At 47.8% G+C, this 12059-nt stretch overlaps 1 protein-coding gene across 18 annotated transcripts in view; it reads right to left on the reverse strand.

The window, feature by feature from the left end:
• Positions 1-12059, reverse strand: part of LOC146812330 (uncharacterized) — a 398549-nt gene that overhangs the window by 136394 nt on the left and 250096 nt on the right. The window lies entirely within an intron of this gene.

Consider the following 12059-nt stretch of genomic DNA (forward strand, 5'->3'; position numbering starts at 1 on the left):
CATTGGGTGGGAACTCCCCTAAAGAAATCGGAGGGGATTGCATTGTGCTTAATTTTACCAATCCATGTCTTGTCAACTACTTATTGGGTGTGCTTCCCAATGGTCTTACGCCATCAACTCAAATGTATGCTTTGCCGTTAGAGTATTTTTATAGGCCCCAGGGTCTCAAGTGTTCTAATTCAGGGTCTGATACTAAACTTGCTCCTTCACATTCACCCATCCAACAGAGTCTCAACAATCTAGCAGCCATCCCGCTAACGAATATATTTGCTGCCTTGGAAGGGCTTGACACTTGCGACTGACTGGGGGCCACTAGGTTGACTCCAGATATTTACTACAGTGAACAGCAGGAGGATGCTTCCATCTTAGCTCATACATCACCACCCCAGAGTAGTAATTTGATTTGGCATGGGGCTCTTATTAATCAACCCTTGCCTGATCCATCCCAAGAGTGCATACAGGCATTTAATCATCAACTGTGGGTGACTTCGAAATCTCCATCTCCCATATCTGACCATTTTGCTGCTGGCAATGGCTTAAGACCAATGGGGGTGGAGACACCCAGCCCACTCCAACAAGAACAGGGCACTTCACTGACTGATGACCAGTTGCAAATCCCAGACAATTGTGTGGGGCCCTCTAGGCTGCAGGTACTTTCATAGAACTTTGCAGGTCTCACTACCAAATTGGACTACCTGGAGTGGGGGGTCTTCATGGAACAACACGCGTTCTGCATATTCCAGGAAACCTGGGCTAGGGTGGACATGCATAGATTAGGCTTTGCGTCATTTAGCATAGCAGCCACCTCTCGGGGTAGGGGGAAGGCCCTCAGGGTGACTCAGTACCTGTGTTGGTGTACATTTGTGCTGTGAAGTGAAACAGATAGAGACATCTTCATGTGACAGTCTTTGTTTTTTTCTGATCTTTCCTACTAAGGTCATAATTCTCTTCATAAATGTCTATTCTGGGGGGGGGGGGGCGCTAGAGGGCCGCAGTGTAGTGCAGCTCGGCCGGCCGTGAGCACAATATCCACAATCATCCTGCACAACTCCCAACACAACACCGTGAAATTGGGAGATATGACTCCGCGAATGCTGCGGACACGTGGCAGCCTTCTAGTGCCACCGGAGAGCCCACGCTGGTGTTGCTGACTCCATCCTTGGCAAGGAGACCAGGCCAATGGCGGCTGTCCCGCGGTTGGACCAGCAAGTCAGCGGGGGAGAGTGGTAGCCTCACTGCCCACAGGTGAGTCCGGTGAGGATAGCTGCTCAGCACGGGTGTGGGACATTCTACAGCACTGTGCGGTGGGCCTGTGACTGTGGGGGAGCCATCGTGGCCACGACTGACACTGCCGAGCAGGCCGCACTGGCTCAGTCAAGCCCCAGCGCTCACTGCCACATTCCAGCTGCGAGTGGAGGCCCCCTGGGCAGCCTAAGTGCTTTACTCACCAGGTCGGCACTGGGAACGCCGGCGACGTCCCATCTGAACCATAGTTGTTGGATCCTGCATGCCTTAACCTATACGGTCCTGACGGGACTCGAATCCCCGCCACTGCCTGCAGGGCCTAATGAGCAGATAAGCGGCACTCGGTGGGAAGTCCTCTCCCGAACGCACAGCAGTAAACCCGGCTGGATCTGCATGGCTGTGCTATATGGAGCGTCGTAACTCTCTGCCTTTACCATCTGCGCGGTGTGGATCCACCGCTGCCTTCTTAGCCTGTGTGAGCGCCTGGGTGATTTCCGGGCGCACAGTCGGTACCGGACCTGGCTGCAGGATGGCCCATGAGTTTTCAACAGGGTAGCACAATTTTTTCAGTGGCCTGGGGCCCTGAATGTAAACCCCTGTCAGCCCTTCCTGTACTGATTTAGGAGCCAGAGGCCAGCAGGACACTCATTTCTCTGCCCAATCGCCAAGACTAAGCCGCCAGTCTAAAAATAGTGGGTGTTCGCAGCGCGACTGCACCTGCGCACATGGTACAGGTACAGCACCTTCCTCGGTTCCATTCTGGGAAACACGTAATATCGCCCCCCCCCGCATCAGCTGACAGAGACTGACGTAATTGGAGCACGCGCACTCCCCATTCCTACAGGTATATGCGGTGTAGGGGGGACAGTTGGAATTCGAGGCGTGCCACTGACAAAGTGGCCCACGAGCAGCCCTAGTGGCACTGGGAGAACACTGAGGACACTCCACAGACGGCCTCCGCCGGGTAACCCCAGTCTGCCAATGACTCTGTGGGGCAGTGTCACCACACAATTACTGTTCGCACACTCTGGATTGCTGGGGGTCGGCCTAATGGGACTTAACCACACACAGCCAGCACCCTCACGGTGCACTCTATCACGGCTGACCTGAGGGAGTCGAATCATACGCCGTGACAAGACATTCCTGGGCAGAGGTGGCGTGGGATAGGTACGGTCTGGGCTAGATTTCAATGAAGAGCCCCGCCCTCACCAATTGTGTCAAACACAAAGTATAGCCCTAGACCTAGGGGGGAGGTCGGCAGCACAGCAGTGGACAGCGATCTGGCCGAATGGGGGGGATGGACAAAGCCCAACTGAAATTAACTTTAGAGGCAAGGAAAACCACCCGCACGACTGGTGAACCTGCTCTAACCATGGCAGAAAAGGGAACAAGCCGTGCAACAAAGATTGCTGACCATAGATGGTAAAATAGATCGCCTCAACATCCGCATGGACAACATGACGGCCAAACTAGAACAACAAGTGAGCAGGATCACTGAAATGTAAACCCGTATTGTGTCCATGGAAGATGTCACGCAAGAACTACAGAACAAAAGCCTCCCTATGGAGAAGGTGCTGGCCGTAATACAGGCCAAGAATGAGTAGCTTGAAGCGCGGTCCCGGCACAACAATGTCCACATCACAGGGGTGCCGGAGTCGACGAACACAGGGCATATGGAAAAATATGTTGAGACTCTGTTGAAAGAAGTTTTCAGAGCAGAACTCCTCTCCCCCATGATGATAGTTGAAAGAGCTCACAGCACCCTCGCCCCTCGGCCTGCGCCAGGGCACAACCGCGCCCCATCGTGGCTAGGCTGTTAAATTACAGGGACCGCAACACAATACTATGCCTGGCAAGGGAAAAAGGGACCATCACCCATCAAGGCAACACGTTGCTTTTTTTCCCGGACTTCACCATGGCGGTGCAGTCAGCTCGACACAAATACCAGCAGGTGAAAAACCGTCTACAGAAGGCGGAAATCAAATAAGCCATGTTATGACCTGCTCGCCTCGAGATAACGCATAAGGGAAAGGATAAGATCTTCAATACACCTAAGGCAGCTATGGCCTACACTGACTCGCTGCTGAAGGGCAACAGGCAGGACTGACAACTTGGGGATGTAGACTGATCCAGACTCCTAAAGGGAAGTCGCTTGCCACGGGACAGGATGCGCCAACGCCCACTCACCTTTGGCATCCTCTACTGACTACTCGCACAGCTTATTGATAGTAACGGTAACATGGGGCTCACAGCCCACCCCCTTGCCAACCGGTGTGTAAGATGGGTTGCTGGGGTGTCCCCGAAATGGGCAAGCCCCGAACTATTGTACATTTGTTTACTAATACTGCTGAGAAGGCACTAGGCGTTGCTCGGAAATTTCAGGTCTATCAAGTAAAAGGGATGTCCTCCAGCATAATTGGGATGCAGGAGTGGGAGGGGGAGGGGGGGTATTGTTCACATTGGATGTCAAAGTTTTTTCTCTGTTCATGAGTCATGCAGCCTAGGTATTGCCAGAGTGTCTACTTTAATGTTGTACAAATATGCCGGTTACAATGTAGTATGTCGGAGCCAAACGGATGTAGACTACTAAGATGCTTAACATGGAATGTACGGGGACTGAACAATCCCAGAAAGGTCTATCATGTGCTGGCATTTCTTAACAGACACCACAGAGGTAGCAATGTTCCAGGAGACGCACCTCACCATGTATACTGACAAGACAATAGGTCGGGGCTGGGCAGAGCGGACAGCCGCGTCCCCATATTCCACATATTCGCGGCATGTCATTATTATGATCAAGAAAGGAGTACAATTTCAACTGGACAGGGTGTTAAGGGACAACCAGGGTGGATGTGTAATCATCACGGGCGTTCTAAGGAGCTCACAAATTTGGCTGATCAACACATATGGGCCAAACACTTACGACCCAGAGTTTTACACCGCCATTCGTAACAAGCTAAGAGACCTGTCCTACACAAATCTAATCTGGGGTGGTGACTTAAACATTACACTCAACACGGAGCAAGACAGATCGCCGAATGTGATAGAACACCCCAGGCAGGCTACTAAGGAAATGCTGGCATGTATGGACAAATTCGACCTGGTAGATACGTGGCGCCTCCGCCACCCAGGTACTAGGGAGGGCACATACACGTCGACGGTGCATGCCAGTTGGTCTAGGCTGGACTATTGGCTTGCCACTACACGCGCCAATGGCTGGGTGACAGACGTCAGACACCTCTCAAGGACACTCTTCGACCAAAAGCCAATGCTTTTAGTGATAGACATACCCACCTACACACCACCACAATACACATGGCATTTTAACTCTAGGTCTCTGTTGGACCCTGTGTATAACAGTATATGGAGGGCAGTGGAGGAATACTTTCAGATAAATGTGGGGTTGGTTGACAACCCGTGCATAGTGTGGGAGGCCTTCAAGGCCACCATCCGCGGTATATGTATAAGCACCAGCACAGGGATACTGATAGATATACGTTCCAAATTGTAGAGTATAGAGGCAACCATCATAAAGCTGGAGGCAGAATATGAAAACACACACCACGCCGACGTCCTAGGAAGAATTAAGGAACAGCTTACACTCTACAATGACTTTGCAGGAGACAAATTCAAATACTTGGCGAAGAGGCACACCGCGAGGGCTTATGGAGAGGGCGGTAGGATAGGGCACACCTTAGCCCAGAAAATCCAAACTAGAAGCACACCACATACAGTAACGCACCTTACTGACAACGGAATGACGCACTTTGATAACGAAGGGATCACCGCCACAATCGTGGCTGCATACAGTAATCTGTACACATCGGGAGGGGACACAGATGGGGCTGAGCTCACAGAGTATTTGGAGGATATAGCCCTAGCGTAGCTATCGGATGGCCAACATGAATATGTGTCTCAGCCGATAACGGTTCCAGAGGATCAGGAGGCCATCAGATCGCTGCCGAATGGTAAAGCACCAGGCCCAGATGGGCTCACCAATGAGTCCTACAAAACCTGTAGCGACCGGCTAAGCCCGCACCTTGTGGCCATGTACACTGACGCTCATGAGAAACAAATTCCACCCCCAACTCTAAGAGAAGCTCTAATAACGTTATTCAAGCCAGACAAAGCGCAGGATAGATGGGACTCTTACCACCCACTATCCCTTATCAATACCGATGCCAACATACTGGCGAAGGTGCTAGCTACCAGAATGACGCCATTAATGCCCAACATTGTGCCTCCAGATCAATCAGGATTTATCCCGGAAAGATCGACCTCCTATAACATTCACACCATATTTGCACTCCTACATGTCTTTAACCCAGAGTTAGAGGTGGCGGCCGTCTTATTGGATGCAGCCAAAGCCTTCGACTCGGTGGAGTGGGGATATCTCTTTGCTATCATGCAAAGAATGGGTATGCCCAGTGTGTTTCCTAACTGGATAAAGCTCCTCTATACGGACCCAATGGCCCAGATCAAAGTAAATGGGAGGGTGTCGGGCCGGTGCGGATACGTCGTGGAACTCTTCACCATGGCGTTAGAGCCCTTAGCCTGCAAAATAGGACAGACATACGCAGACACTGCACTTAGATTCTACCAACGACAAATAGGCATATCCCTCTATGCAGATGACATGGTGTTCTATGTAAAAGACCCACAGCATAACCGGTCGAGATTTCTGAGAGAGTACATCCGCTTTGGTAGATTCTACGGACTCCAAATCAACTGGAGCAAATCTACAGTTGTTCCTCTAACAGAGGGCACCCAGCCATGCTCACTAGCCTTCCCCTTGGAGTGGCAAGCCGACCCAGTTAAATACCTGGGGATCTGGATTCACAGGTACCCAGCGGAAGTCATCAGGATTAACTATGGAAGGGCAATTGACCAGCTTGAAGTACAGGTAGACAAATGCGTTAAACTACCCTTAACACTAGCAGACAGGATAGCTATTATATAAAAATGGCCATGCTGCCCAAATGTTTATACCTATTCAATAACATCCTGATTACCCTACCTAATCATCTTTTTAAAACAATACAAACACACATAATCAAAATGGTCTGGGCTGGGAAGCAAGGGCAAATAGGTTGGGACACAATAACACACCCCTATGAGCAAGGAGGATTTGCCGCCCCAGATTTCAAACTTTACTATTTATGTGCCCAAGCACACTATGCCCATTATTGGTATCACCCGGTGCAATATCTTCCACATCTGGTTGTAGAAGATGGGGATGCTCATCCGATACCACTACACCACACCCTACCTCACAAGTGCAAGGAAGTCCCTCGCACAGAAATCAACCCAGTACAAGCCACCACTGAGGCATGGAGGCGGTTGGGTGGCATGGCCGTGAAGCTGCCGCTATATGCGCCAAGCATGTTGCTTGCCAACCACACGGCACAGTCAGTGTCGCAGGATGCAGGCAGCATTGGAATGCTACAAGATGTGGGTATTTGCACTCTGGGCAGTCTATACGAGAAGGAGCAGTTTGTGAAGGCATCTGCCCTACACCACATTAGCAATCAAACGCTGCTGTACTGCGGGCAGCCATCAAAGCCCTGTACCCCAGCTTCCTGGTGGAGCCACCTGCTCTGGCCGCGCTACAAATGATAATTGTGGACTCCAACAAAATACATTTAGTGGCCAAACTATACCACGCAATGCAAACAGAAATAGCTCAACCCACCCACAGAGCACTCAATAGGTGGAACCAGATGCTAGATGTGCCTCTAACCCAGGATGAATGGAAGTTTTGTTGTAAACTTATTGAAATGCTGACTCGTAATGTTAATTTGCAAATTAACCACTATAAATATCTTTACAAAACCTACCACATGCCCATGAAACTATGGAGACAGGGCCTAAGAGCGGACTCCACTTGCCACAGATGCGGGTGTAGGGTGCAGATATTGTACATCTAGCGGGGAGCTGGGGAAAGTCAGAGACTACTGGGAACAAGTGGTATCATTATGTGAGGTAACGCAATGTGCATTGAAGTGTTCAGTTCCAGTGTACCTCTTGGGCCTTCTCCATATGACACGGCCGGCCAAGAGGCACACCGGTTGGCTATAGCCAAGAGTTGACGACTCTTGATCAACTAACCACCTTTCTGCTCATTATTACGGACAATTTCTGGGTGATCCTAGGGGGTGATTTTAATTGCCAGTACAAGCCTCTGAATGGCCTGGCAACCTCAGTGATTAGGAAATGCACTGGGCCATTCCAGAGCCCAACATTCCACCAACTCGGGCATAGACGCCGCTGGTGTTGCAGATGAACACCCTCAAATGTAATCATTCATTAAGGCGTGTAATTGCCGCACAAAATCTGACACGCAGGGGAACCACACCTTTAATAGACCAGGACATGCCTCTATTATAGACTACTTTCTGGTAGATACAAAATCTTGGCATTGGGTGTTAGATATTATGATCGTGCCCCGTCATGATAGTGACCATAATGCTCTTATCGTAGAGGTGATCTCGCCCTGTGCCAAGAGTGCATCTAAAATGCAACCACCATCCGACTTCAGTCTAACACTGACCAACGGTAGGAGGAGAGATCGGTGGGGGGAATTCTGCCAATCTCATAAAAAGTTGGCCTCTCTATACCAAACCACCATCCCATTCCTCATGGTCGCAAACTAATTCACTGCGATTGACGGCATCCCTATTTCTCTTTCTAAAATTTTTGATAATCACCAAGATCACGTATCCACTATGGCTAATATTTTTCATTCCAACATAAGAATAAGGGGGAATAGAAAAGTAGAACATCCCTGGTATAGCGATAGCTGCCGTATGACCAGGTCAGCTCTCATCGCTGCTATAAAACTTAAGGATTGGTTGGTAATAGGAGAAAAAAGGACAGCCAACAAAAGTGCTATCGAGAGGGGAAAAAGAAGATGGGAATGTCACATATGGGACACCTTGCGAAACACCTTAAATGAATACTCATGATTTGAGGTCCTTTTGGAATGTTATAAATTCAGGATCCCGAGAAGGAAAGTTGGCCACAGAACCTAATATAGGAATGGATGTTTGGAAGGCTGACTGTGAATCCTTATATTTAGGGGTAGAGGATAAGGGCGGGCCAGCTGGTAATGAGGTTTCTCGCCTGAGCCAATGTGTTTTGATGCCCCTATAATATTCCTCATTGAGATAATTGATGCATTGAGCTGGGTAGCGCCATCCAAGGCTCCAGAGTTAGATAAGATTCCTGGGGATCTTTACCGTAGTGAACCTACTATTTCGGCCCCCTACCTGTGGTCTTTGTTCAATGCTAGCCTGCAGGGAATGTCGCTACCCACCACCTGGGCGGGGGCTAAAACCATACCAGTTTACAAAAACGGCTCTCCACTGCTCCCCATTAACTATCGACCTATCATCCTTATCGACGTTAGCCAAAACATATAAACCTGTGTATTGTTGGGGCGACTCTAGAGCTCGATGAAGGAGTACAATGTTCTTAGTTCCCTTCAAGCAGGGTTCAGAGCGAAGATGTCCACAATAGACCACATTTTTAGGTTACAATTACTACATTGTAAATCAGTGTGTATAGAGGGTGGCAACCCCTAATACTTGTGGACCTAAAATCCGCATTCAACCTGGTTCTGAGGGACAAATTGTGGGCAATTTTATTGGATCTGGGGGTCCCAGAATATCTTTCCCATCAACTGAAATGACTACACAAGGGCAATTTGCCAAATTAGGTATGGCAAAAATGGTGCACTAACTGCCCCATACCTGTTGAAAGAGGAGTTTGCCAAGGCTGTGTCTTGGCCCGACTCTTTTTATTGATGGTTTAGTTGGGTCATTGACTGGAGGGAAGGATATTGATGCCCCTAAGCTGGCAAACTGTAAAATTCCAGCCATGATGTTTGCCGATGATACCCTCCTGCTCTCAAAGTCACCAATGGGAATTCAGAGGGCTCTAGACATCATTTATGTTTTTTACAAAAATAGGGGGCTGGAGATCAACCTAGAGAAAACCAAATACATGGTATTTAATGCAAGCACTAGTACCCAGCCAAATCCCGGTCTAGATGGGAAACCCCTGGAGAGGGTGTCCGCTTTTGAATATCTAGGCATCACGTTCACTGAAAAAAATGGACTGGGGTGCGCAAATTAAGAAAGCAAACAAAGCTGGTGCAGACAACTGGGGGACTGAGAGAGGTATATAGGAGTTGCACCCACAAGTTTTTTGGCCCGCGGTGGAAATTTATAATGTCCAAACCAGGGGTGCCGCCCTGAATGGAGCTGAAATTTGGGGTCACTGCACATCAGGCTCCATATCTAAAATTGAGAATTCTTTTGCTAGGCAATTAGTGGGTAATCCCCCCCCCCCCAATCTCCCTGCTTACACCACTATGCATTGACCTAGGGATTTGACCAATCACACACAAAGCCACTTTTAGACCTCTTCTATTTTGGTGGCATCAGTGGAGTACCCTTGAACTGGCTGCATATAGGGAAGAGCTGAGTGAAGTATTAATTTACAGGGGGTGTGCAAATTCCCATGGCTGGTATTTATCAAGAACACACTTGTGGCCATGGGCAAGGGCATTTTGTGGAACAATGCATAAGAAATCTGCTCCATAACTTCAAGGAAGGACCTGATAGAGAGCTACAGGGAGCATAAACTTGCCCAGATACAGGGGAGGTCTATGTCTGGTTCTCTGACTACAGGGTTTATTAAAACAAAAGATCAGTACAGACTAGAGCCCGTCCGAGATGACATCCAGCCGGTCCTTGCCAAGAAGTTATATTTGCAGTTTAGGCATGGGTTGCTCCCGTTGTGTGCTTTTACAAATAAATAGACGGGTTCATCCAATTTGGGTTGTCCGGCCTGTAGCAATGCAGTTGAGACGGAGTATCATGTAATATTTCTCTGCCAAGGGTATAAGATGCACATGGTTTTATATCTATTCATTTGTATATATCTTTGAATACTACCATGTGAGGGCCGCACTGTTGGCATCATGATCCCTGGTTTCTGTAAACTGTAAAGGCCTTATGCTACTCATGTTTTGCACACGCACTTTATTGGTTCCTAAACATATAGGTTAATTCTAGGGCCCCTGAGGCTGGCATGCGGGATAGCTGAGCGTTCTATGTAACAATGCACATGCACCTTTCTGTAATCCTGCATTTTACTTAGAGCAATAATAGTTTTTATTCAATGGTACAAAATGTATTGTACTTTTACTTGTGCTTTTATAGTCGCAACAGCCGAAATAAAGATTTTTTTATGATGATAATGATGAATCATCATGCAATGCAAAACGTTCGAAGTGCAGCTGCATCTGTGACCTATAGCTTTGTGTGTTTGAAAATAATAAAGAAATACAAAATAGAAATATTAGCAGCAACACGTTCTAAAACTCGTATCAAAAATGATATCTTGGATTCTGTTAATGCATTTTAAAATGGCATAGCTTTACAGAAGGGCTTCCTTTCATAATATTCCTATCACTTAAATGAGCAAAGCGTTCATTTTCCAACTATTGCTGGTATTGGTGATCGTATGATTCCCAAAGCAGACCGCAGACAGGTTTTTTATTATAGCAGCACTCCAGTCATGCTTGAGTGGCTGCCACTATTTCGCTCTTACAGCAACATTATTGGCAGCAACGTTTATACCAACAGACCAGAAAATATGTTATAACTTGTGACATTTGTCAATAAATCAAAACTTCCACTGTGTCTCGTCCACCACAGACCTCTTTTTATTTCTAATCAGCCTTTTGGCTGCTTTTGCTGAGATCATGTGGCTTATTGATTTCATATAATGCATTTAAATATATTTTGTTTGCAGCAGTACATTCCTGCTATAGATTCCTATGTGCTTGGTCACATCGCTCGGTTGACATTCGGACTGTTATTAAATACTTGCAATTTTTATCAGTACATATGCCTGTAGCGCATTACATTTGGACCAAGGTCCGGCATTCGCTTCTAAAGAGTAGCGAGATTCAATAAAGTCCAAGGGTGTGCAAGTGCATTTTTCTTCTCCATATAGATCCGAGGGTAATTCTGTTCTAGAGAGAATGAACTGTGACTTAAAGCTTTGCTTAATGGCTAAAGTATTAGGTACAAGGCGTGGTTGGTTGAACAAACTTTATGGGGTTAAACAAGCGTTAAATAAATTCCCTAAAAGATCTCGGGGTGGTACTTTTTGGCATCAAGATGTATGTTCCAGACCTTGATGGTCCAGACGTTGTGGCGGCTTCCGCAACATTTGACATAAATAACCATTGTGCTATCTTACAGGACCTACAAAGGTTTTGTGACACTCAATCTTGCAAACATTGCTTCAGTCTCACACTTCCATTGCTGCAGATAAAATTCCAGTTCCTGGCTGGCTTCCAAGGATTAGAGATCTAGTTTGAGAAAAAGTGGCGATAAAAAAAAGAATTTGGCCCAATGTACCAAGCTCCTGTTCCAGTTCTTGGTGTCCAAGGAATGCTAACTGCCACACAAGGAGTCCACAGGTCCAATAACGAGTCAACTGAGCGTGTGGATAGAGCCAACCATGCTGGGGAGGGGGATCCCTTTCAAGGACGGGTTCCCTCACACACCAAAGGTATCATGCTTCATCATAGGGCTACCTCCTCGTATCACGAGCCTAGTCGTGAGCCTGGCTACAACCCACTCACTGCGAGGAGCTCAGGGTTAGGTTTTTTGAGAGGGGGTTATTCTAAAACCCTGTGTGAGCATGGTGTGTTGAGCGCAGTGCTAGGGTTAATGGTGGTTAAAACTGGCTACGAGGTTAGCCAGACAAAGTTGATTATGCTACCTTGTGCCAGG

Source organism: Triturus cristatus, chromosome 7 (assembly GCF_964204655.1).
Source record: "Triturus cristatus chromosome 7, aTriCri1.1, whole genome shotgun sequence".
Lineage (NCBI taxonomy): Eukaryota > Metazoa > Chordata > Amphibia > Caudata > Salamandridae > Triturus > Triturus cristatus.